This window comes from Amborella trichopoda, chromosome 6 (genome assembly GCF_054954075.1).
Source record: "Amborella trichopoda isolate Santa Cruz 75 chromosome 6, AtrichopodaSantaCruz75HAP2 v2.0, whole genome shotgun sequence".
In the NCBI taxonomy this organism is placed as follows: domain Eukaryota; kingdom Viridiplantae; phylum Streptophyta; class Magnoliopsida; order Amborellales; family Amborellaceae; genus Amborella; species Amborella trichopoda.
Window position 1 is genome coordinate 39,056,749 of NC_142341.1, and position 10,373 is coordinate 39,067,121.

The following is a 10,373-nucleotide window of genomic DNA, read 5'->3' on the forward strand; positions in this document are numbered from 1 at the left end:
GATACTGTAAAATTATTAAAAATAAATGTGATATTTCTGCTGTTAGTAAAATTGTGAGAATTCTTTCTATTGTTTTTGAATATTTAGACATTGTAAATTTCATATGCAAATGACTGCCTTATTATTTGAAAACTAATATTTTTGCATTTGATTATAGCATTGTCTGTGAAATGTTCATTTGTCAATTGATATCCCATAAATTGTGATAATTCCGTATTCTTGAATTTCTATAAGAGTTTTTCTTTACATATTAAATTGACAATTATGCTAGAATGTCTTTACGAACTGCTACCTTTCTAAATTTGAGCCCAAAATATTTGATTGGTTATTTTTGAAATGTTATTGAAAGTGAATGTTATTAATGGTTTCAGTGAGATTCATATTAATGATTTCAGTGATACGTTGAGTACATGATATTGCTGCTTTCGAATGTTTAAAGAGATTTAGAAATACTTTAAGTATGCAAGTGGACTCATCCGGTTTGCCGGTGAGGTATAAGTGGAACAATTGGAAGAATTATTAGATAAAGGTTTTATCAGGCCCAGTGTGTCACCTTCGGGTGCTCCAGTACTGTTTGTAAAAAAGAAAGATGGGACTATGAGATTGTGTATTGATTATAGACAGTTGAACCAAGTGACAGTGAAAAATAAGTATCCATTACCTAGAATTGATGATTTATTTGATCAATTACAAGGATCACAAGTGTTTTAAAAAATTGATCTTAGATCTGGATACCATCAGCTTAAGATTAAAAGTGAAGATGTTCCCAAGACAGCTTTCAGAACAAGGTATGGCCATTATGAATTTTTAGTCATGTCTTTTGGATTAATCAATGCACCGGCTGCATTTATGGATTTGATGAATCGGATCTTTAGGCCCTTTTTGGATAAATTTATTGTGGTATTCATCAATGATATTTTAATTTATTCCAAGAATCAGAAGGAACATGAGCAGCATGTAAGAATGGTATTGTAAATATTAAGAGAAAAGAAATTGTATGCCAAACTTAGTAAATGTAAATTTTGGCTTGAACAAATGACATTTTTAGGACATGTTATATCAAAAAAAGGTCTATCAGTTGATCCTTCAAAGGTTGAAGCCGTTGTTAATTGGAAACAACAAAGTAAAGTGATTGAAGTTCGAAGTTTTTTGGGATTGGTAGGATATTACAGAAAATTTGTAGAAGGATTTTCTCGAATCGCAACCCCAATGACTCGATTGACACAGAAAAATGTCAAATTTGAGTGGACAAGTGAATGTGAGGAGAGTTTTCAAGAACTAAAAGTTCGATTAACTTCAGCACCTATTTTAACTATTCCTGAGGGGAGTGGGGATTTGTGATTTATAGTGATGCTTCACATAAAGGCTTGGGCTGTGTATTAATGCAATATGGGAAAGTAGTGGCATATGCATCCAGACAGTTGAAAGAATATGAGAAAAAATATCCAATTCATGATTTGGAGCTAGCTGCAATAGCATTCGCTTTGAAAGAATGGAGGCATTATCTATATGGTGAGCAATTCGTAATATACACGGATCATAAGAGTTTGAAATACCTTTTCTCTCAAAAGGATTTAAATATGCGGCAGATAAGATGGATGGATTTCTTAAAAGATTATGATTGAACAATCCATTATCATTCAGGAAAAGCGAACGTAGTGGCTGACGCTCTAAGTAGAAAATCTACAGGAGTCTTAGCTCATCTAATGATCCAAGAAATGCGATTGTTAGCGAAAAAAGTTAATTGGCATCCGACTTCGTCCATTAATGGTGTGGTAAGTATGATTGCCAACATTAAGGCAGAACCCCAATTAATCCAACAGATTCGGTCGGCACAAAAGAAAGACCGTCAGCTTATAACAATTGTAGAAGAGGTGAAGCAAGGAAAAAGAGATGAATTCTTTCGATGTGGTGAGGATTTGCTAAGATTCAAATGTCGGATTTGTGTCCCAAATGATGGGAGTGTGAAGAAAACTATCTTGGAAGAAGCACATCATTCTCGTTATACGATACATCGCGAAAGTATTAAAATGTATCAGGACCTGAAGAAAATCTTTTAGTGGAATAATAAGAAAAAAGAGGTAGCACTATTTATGTCTAAATGCCTAACATGCCAGCAAGTAAAAGCTGAATATCAAAGGCCCGCTGGGTTGTTGCAGCCTTTACCTATGCCAGAATGGAAGTGGGAGCACATCTCTATGGATTTTGTCTCTGGCTTGCCTAAAACAAATTCAGCACATGATAGCATTTGGGTCCTTGTGGACCGGTTGACCAAAGCTGCCCACTTTCTACCGATTGGCACGACGTACACTTTGGATCGACTGGCCCAGTTGTACATTAAGGAAATAGTGCAGTTGCATGGAGTTCCTGTCAGTATTGTATCGGACAGGGATACTTGGTTTACTTCTAAATTTTGGGCTAGACTACAGTCAGCCATGGGGACAAGACTCACCTTTAGTACTGCCTTTCACCCCCAAACTGATGGACAATCGGAGAGGACCATCCAAACCATGGAAGATATGTTGAGGGCCTGTGTTATTGACTTTACAGGAAGCTGGGATGACCATTTACCCCTGATTGAGTTTGCTTATAATAATAGCTTCCAAGCCAGTATTCAGATGGCACCATATGAAGCCCTGTATGGAAGGAAATGCAGGTCACCCATATGTTGGGACGAGGTTGGTGAATGAAAGCTTTTAGGGCCAGAAATTGTCCAGATAGCCACAGATAAAATAACATTAATTCGTGAAAGGCTCAAGACAGCTCAGTGTCGGCAAAAGAGTAATGCCGATAACCGAAGGAGAGATCTTGAATTTGAGGAAGGTGATTGAGTTTTCCTAAAAATCTCACCAATAAATGGCATTATGAGATTCGGCAAGAAAGGAAAGTTGAGCCCACGTTACATCGGACCATTTGAAATCCTAGAAAGAATCGGAGGTGTCGCTTATAGACTTGCCTTACCACCCGAATTGGCAACATCCATAATGTCTTTCATGTATCTTCACTACGAAAATATCAGCCCGACCCATCCCATATCTTGAAATATGAACCTTTACCGATCAGAAAGGACCTATCATTCATTGAGCATCCAATTTTGATACTGGATAGAAGGGTGCAAGTGTTGTTCAAGAAGGAGATTCCTTTAGCCCGTGTATTATGACAGTAACATTCAAGAGAAGAGTCGACTTCGGAACGAGAAGACGATATCAGAGAAAAATATCCCTATCTTTTTCAGTAATCAGGTACATAAATTTAAAGGACTAAATTTCTTTAAGGGGGGAAGAATGTAACAATCCTAAACTTTTATTTATTTTTTAAATATATATATATATATATATATATATATATATATATATATATATATATATATATATATATATATATATATATATATAATATTAATAGTATTAACAGAAATAAATACAAATAAATAAATAAATATATAAAATAATAAGTATATATTAGTAATGATAATAATCATAATAATATTAATATACTGGTAGGATATTGTTGCTTTTATATTAACAACAAATAAACGATATTATTGTTAATATACTTGAGGGTTCAATTTTATTTGGGTGGACCTTAGGTCCACCATCTCAAAGACTTTATATTAAACTCCTTGCATTGAGGTGCCTTTTTTTGATTCAACATTCTTTCTCTCTCTTAAAACTAAAACCCATCAATGGGTTTCTCTTTCTCTCTCTTAAAACTAAAACCCATCAACAGGTTTCTCTCTCTCTCTTAAAGCTAAAACACCATCATCAGCAGGCTTTTCTTTTTCCCTCTCAAACAAAAACCCCATCAACGGGTTTCTCTCTCTCTCTCTAATATGGTTAGGGTTTATGTTTAAGTAATGATACTTATGTGCATTCTTTCACTGGAAAAGATTCTTCATTCACATCGAGTCTCTGAAGAAAGTACCGATGTTTTTGTGTGGGATGGAACTGATGCTCCCCCAATTTCGGAGTTAATGTAAGTGACATCATCTTCCTGAAAAATAGTCTGTTTTTAATAAATAGTGATATTTCCGTCCAAGATCTTTATTTTATAAGCTTTGTCTGTAAGTGACCTCATTGTCTGGAAAAAGAATTCATTCTTTTTAAAAATAAAATGAAATAATTATTTCTACTTATTATCATGAATTTTAGGCGCGATAAATTTTATGCACACGCGACCTCATTACCTTGAAAAATAATATTTTTAATAAAAATTGTGATATTTTATCTATGTTAGAAATTTTAAATGCTGTAAATTCTTAGAAAAATAAATTTATTTATTTTTCTTGTCTATTGCTAGAAAATTTTAGATACTGTAAAATTATTAAAAATAAATGTGATATTTCTGCTGTTAGTAAAATTGTGAGAATTCTTTCTATTGTTTTTGAATATTTAAACATTGTAAATTTCATGTGCAAATGACTGCCTTATTATTTGAAAACTGATATTTTTGCATTTGATTATAGCAATGTCTGTGAAATGTTCATTTGTCAATTGATATCCCATAAATTGTGATAATTCCGTATTCTTGAATTTCTATAAGAGTTTTTCTATACATATTAAATTGACAATTATGCTAGAATGTCTTTACGAACTGCTACCTTTCTAAATTTGAGCCCAAAATATTTGATTGGTTATTTTTGAAATGTTATTGAAAGTGAATGTTATTAATGGTTTCAGTGAGATTCATATTAATGATTTCAGTGATACGTTGAGTACATGATAATGCTGCTTTCCAAAATTTAAAGAGATTTAAAAATACTTTAAGTATGCAAGTGGACTCATTCGGTTTGCCGGTGAGGTATAAGTGGACCTATTCGGGACGTCGGTAGGGATTAAGTGGACTAATCCGGTACGCGGGTGAGGTAAAAGTGGACTTGCAGGGATTAAGTGGACCTATCTGGGACGCCGATAGGGATTAAGTGGACCTATCAGGACGCTGATGGGGTACATAGGTGACCTACTTGGGAAGCCAGTAAGGTATTTTGTGAAATCTTTTTAATTATGCATTGACGCTAAAATGTGATATGTATTTCAATTATTCGGATTATACTTAATTATGCATTTTTTAAAGTGAAATTGTTAATGCATTCCTGTTAATAGATCTCCTTTTTAAAAATATTGATATCTTCCAATCATATTTATTTTTAAGATTATGATGATCACTTACTGAGTAGCCTAACTCATCAAATTATGGTAAACATTTTTTTCAGGATAAATGTGGATTCATTTTGAGTGCTAGTCGGGATCAACCTTGGAAGATATTGTTGTTGTGCTAACTTTCTTTATTTACTTTGTAAGACCTCGCCACTGTAAATTTGTCCTATCTAGAAATATATATATGTTTTGACTGTCACATCTCAGGAATATCAGTATTGTAAATTCTTGGGATGTGACATAATATTAACTGTGAGAGGAGGAATAACTCTTGATTAAGTCAATTCTATCTAAGTTGCTTATATATTATATGTCTGCATTTAAGATTTCTAATGATATTGCAAAAAAGTTTGGAATGTTTGATGATGAAGTTTTTATGAGAAGTGATGAGAGAATCAGTATTAGAAGATTAAGGACTATGAGGGTGCATTGTTAATTAAATCATGGTGAAGGAGCAGAAAAGAAAAGGCATTAATCATCATCATCTTCTTCATTTTAGCTTTTTCTCAATTAATTGGGGTCGGCTACATGAATCCTGGTTTTCCATTCTGTTATATTAAAGGCCATATCATCAGTGAGGCCATAATTCCCCTTATTTTTTCGGACTTCTTCTAACTACGTCCTTTTGGATATACCCCTTGCCCTTTTCAGTTCCTCCACTTGAACTAATTCGTACCTTTTAACAGGTCCTGTACTTGATCGGTACCATACATGGCCAGCCCACCTAAGTCTACTCTCTCTTTCTCTCATTTTATTTCCTATTGGTGTCATGCCTCAATTCTCTCAAATAGATTTATTTCGAATTCTATCCCTTCTTGTCTTGCCACTCATTCATCTCAACATCATCATCTCCGCCATACTCATTCTATGGGTATATTGTTTTTTATCCGCCTAACATTCCACCCCATAGAGCAAAGCCGGTCTCACTGCTGTCCTATAAAATTTTTCCTTTATCCTCATTGCCCTTCATCGTCATTGGTATGCGGCGATAATATAAAATTCCAGTTGCACATCTCCACTTCTTCCACCCAGCTTTAGTTATGTGTGCAATATCTTCTTCAATCACTCCATTTTTCTAGATTATCAACATTATGGAAAGGAAGAAGGGGAAGAAGAGTGCATCGGCATTATGGAAAGAAATTGTAGTATTTAAGGATGTGTTTCTAAGAAAATATTATATCAAATATTTTGGCATCATAGATGGATTGGTGATAGATCTTTGAAAATTCAATTCCCAAATTTGTTTTGAAAAGTAGAAAACAAGGACATTTTAAAATTGTTAATATGGTGAGAAGAACATGGTAGAATGCAAATTGGTTCATAAAGTGCAAGCACAATGGACAAACAAATATGGGTCATATAACAATATTTACAAATCCAAGAAGAGGTAAAGAAGAATTGTATACTTCATATGAGGAGGTAAAGGAGAATTGTAAAGAAGAGGTAAATAATATAGGTCAAATGAGGAGGTAAAGGAGAATTGTAAAGAAGAGGTAAATAATATAGGTCATATGAAAGCCATCAACAAAAGGAGAGTTCAGAGTGGGATCACTGTATACTTCATAATGATAGAGCCAGTTGGAAGAATAACAAAGTGGCTAAGGTATGGAGTTTTGCTATCCCTCATAGAATTCAGGCCTTTGTATGGATTTTATATCTTGAGCAGCTGCTAACAATTTGTTAGTTTGAGGAAACAAGTTATAATACAAACAAATATTTGCTTACATATAAAAAGAATGGAGAAAATGTGGACCATCTTTTCTTAAAATGTAAGTTTGAGTGGAGAATATGGAGATCAACTATGAAAGAACTAGGGGTGGAGTTGTCATTGCCTGGACGGGTGAATAAGATGATGGAGCAAACTGCTATTAGGCCATGCACTAAAGTTCGAAGATCGATGTGGAAGATAATTAGAAATACATCATTGTGGGAGGTATAGAAGGAGAGGAAAAGGAGGACTTTTAATGGCAGAGGTCTTGGACGTAGAAGATGTGATTGGAATAATAAAGAAAATTGTTGCTGATTGGGCTTCAATTAAACAAGAGTGTTGGAGGCTAAATAGAGATGATATAGAAGTTGAAAGGAGTATTAGGGGTGAGTGAGATAGAATAAGCATAATTCAGATGCTACTAACTAATGATCGTTCATTCGAAAGCTTCAATGAATCCTGAGAGTTATTCTAGTCGATCTCAAGCAGACGCTGCTAAGGGCGAGATTGTATTTGCATATCCATTTGGGGGTCTAGAGTCGATAGTACAGACTGTGTATCTAAATCCTTGCACTGATGGAGTTATTAATATTTTAAAAACAACAAAATCCTTCTTTCTCACTTGGGATTGTCTACAAAGAGATCATTAATCTCTTGTACATGGAGGTCACAATCATTATTGTCCCTTAAATTCAAAATGGGTGGCTGTAATCGTGTCATTAAATAGACACAAAATTCGAAAAAGAAAAATTGTCGGACTTCATGACTCACTTCAAGCCATCCAATTTGACATCTAATGAGTGGGAATGATTATGAACTCCATGTACAAAAGATAAATGGTATCTGTGTAGACAATCCCTTCTCACTTTCCTTTTTGACTTTATCTTATTTCTCCCTCTCTATATCTCGTTCTCTCTCGCAAACACAATTGCATGTACACAAATACACATACACACTTGCTCTCTATATCTCTCTCGCTCTTATCCCTCAATCATCTCTCACTTTATCGCTACCTCTCTCTCTCTTGAAAAACCCTCTATCATAATTCCACCATCTCTAACTTCTAAATCTAACCAGAACTACATTGGAACCTCAAGCTTTGGGGTATTCTCTCCCTAATTCAGCATGCTTCTCTTGAAAGTTGGACGAGGTGATCTAGCACAATGTATAAGTTTTTAATTTTTTTTTCTCACTGACTAGAACACTTAAATACAATAAAACTCTCTTGAAATAAATGAATAAATAGCCAAAAGTGGTTCTCACTTACTGCCCACGTATTACTTGACGTAAAACAGATAGTGGATTTGTTTTTGTCTTTTGTTCAATCGTTTTCAAGGCTCGATCCTGTATCCGCAGATGAAGATGAGGATTTAGCTTCTTCGGGCAAGTCTTGCCCTTGGAGTCAACGACAGCTCGGTTGATGATCGAGTCCATTTTATTCAATGAATAAAACCAATACAATGCTTATGAGAGTAAGAAAACGTAATAACTAAAATACTACAAATCATAAAGCATGTTGTTGGAAGATTACCTTAACTGGTCTTAATACACCCCATACTAGGTCTCTTCCTCCATGACGCACGTGATCAATGATCTATCTCAAATATTTGAAGCATAAGAAAGCCTTGATTACAACCCTTAATCAATATGAGAGCAACATGGAACATCATATAAACCACAAGGCCTGAATATCTTGTATGTGTGGGGTGTACCTCCTCTCTACTCCTAGCATGGGGCGTGTCCTTATTTCTAACTCAATAAATATTTTTCTAAGGGGAGAGAGATCCTAGAGAGAAAAGACAAAGATGAGAGGTATAAAGCTTTAGGGGAGAGAGGGTCCGTATTTATAGAGTTTCCAAGGGTTAGGGTTTTCTTATGGTTAACCATCTTTATGGATATTAGATCTAGATCATTGATCATAAGAGACCTGTGGGGTGAGAGATTTGAGTCATTCAATCTTTAGACCAGCCATCGTGATTCAAATGATGATGCAGAACCTTATCCTTCAGCTTCCTAAACCTTTATTCCATCAAATATAAAAATATAAAAAATATCATATAAGATCTATTGTTGTATAAATATATTAATTTATACATGTTCTTTTTAGATATCCAATCTTCTTATATATCTATAGATTTCATAATACATATCTTTTTTTTTTTTTTTTTTTTTAATTATCTTAATCAACAAGATATGATCACTACATAATATGTCCAATAGAGGTGGTGTGACATCTAGAGGCTCCAAATGGGCTCCACACGCACATTCCATAACGATCTATGATGGGCTCCCATATTAAATATGATTTTTAAAATTATAAAATTGATTTTTAGAATGTGGTAAATAAATTTTATTTTTCTTTGAATATTCAAATATTGAAAATTGAATATCTCTTAATTTATAAATTCTATTTGTAAAAATAAAATATCTAGTGTCGCATAAAAATTCAAACAATCAATCTAAAAATCATATAACATCAAAATAATTAAAAAATTAATTTTGGTGAGAACCACATCCGTCTAGGTTTAAGAATTTATAATATCGCTGAAACACTTCATCTTCTACTATGGTGAATAATCTACATTTCTTTTTTAAACTGACACAACATTTCCCATTACCCACAGACCACTACAGTAGTTCATGATTTGGCTACCAAAGCTAGCCAACTGGCAATGGGACACAATATCAGTCTATAGATTGCAGGTTTTCTCTTAGAGACGAACCTATGGTATCCTACACTGGATGCAATCATCCTCCATGGTGCATAGGGTAATCTCTCGCACATGTACATGCTTCACCCTCAGTGGCAATTTGTTTTTCCAATACGGCTATCATATATACATGTTATATGATGGTTCAATGATAAGACTTTGACCCTCATCTCTAGCGGCTAACCATCACCCACAAGGGTTACACAATTATTTGGCTCGCTCTTCTAGACAACTCTAACCTCATCAAGAGATAACTTATAAACCCTCATCAATTTTATTCCATACCCAAGTAATAAAGGTTTTTCAACTCGACTGGCTTAGCACGTCAAGTCAAGTCAAGTATCGGCAAAGATTTGTCTATTATGGTCCACAAAGGGTCACACTCCCATTGAGTTTATGTTCCACTATATCAAACATTGATTACATGCTCTCGTAAGACCTTTAATTGTCACAGAAACCAAGCATCTCTCTCTCTATCTCTCTTTCTCTCTCTCTCTCTCTCACTCTCTCTCTCGTTCAATAACTCTACTTTTATGTATATTCAAGCTTAAGGTAGACTTTTTCTTTATTTTTTTGGGTAATTAACTCCATCTTTATTGTTAAATGAATATTAAGCATTTCTATTCTAAATTAGACACTAACTGATGTTGCGATTTTTTATTGCTCTAAGATTATGGTTGTTTAATGTAATTGACTATAATAAATCATCCGTAAGGGGTAAAAAAAATTTAACATTAAGAGTAATTTATTATTTATGGGTTATGTTAGGTTATTCATACATATAATTATTTATTTAAT

At 34.0% G+C, this 10,373-nt stretch overlaps 1 long non-coding RNA gene across 1 annotated transcript; it reads left to right on the forward strand.

Annotated features, from left to right (window-relative positions):
• Positions 1-4,861: 4,861 nt before the first annotated feature.
• LOC148781747 (uncharacterized) lies at positions 4,862-5,474 on the forward strand. The gene is made up of 2 exons (XR_016058451.1): positions 4,862-4,979; positions 5,213-5,474. It is a non-coding gene; the product is annotated as an uncharacterized LOC148781747 (long non-coding RNA).
• The last annotated feature ends 4,899 nt before the right edge of the window (positions 5,475-10,373 follow it).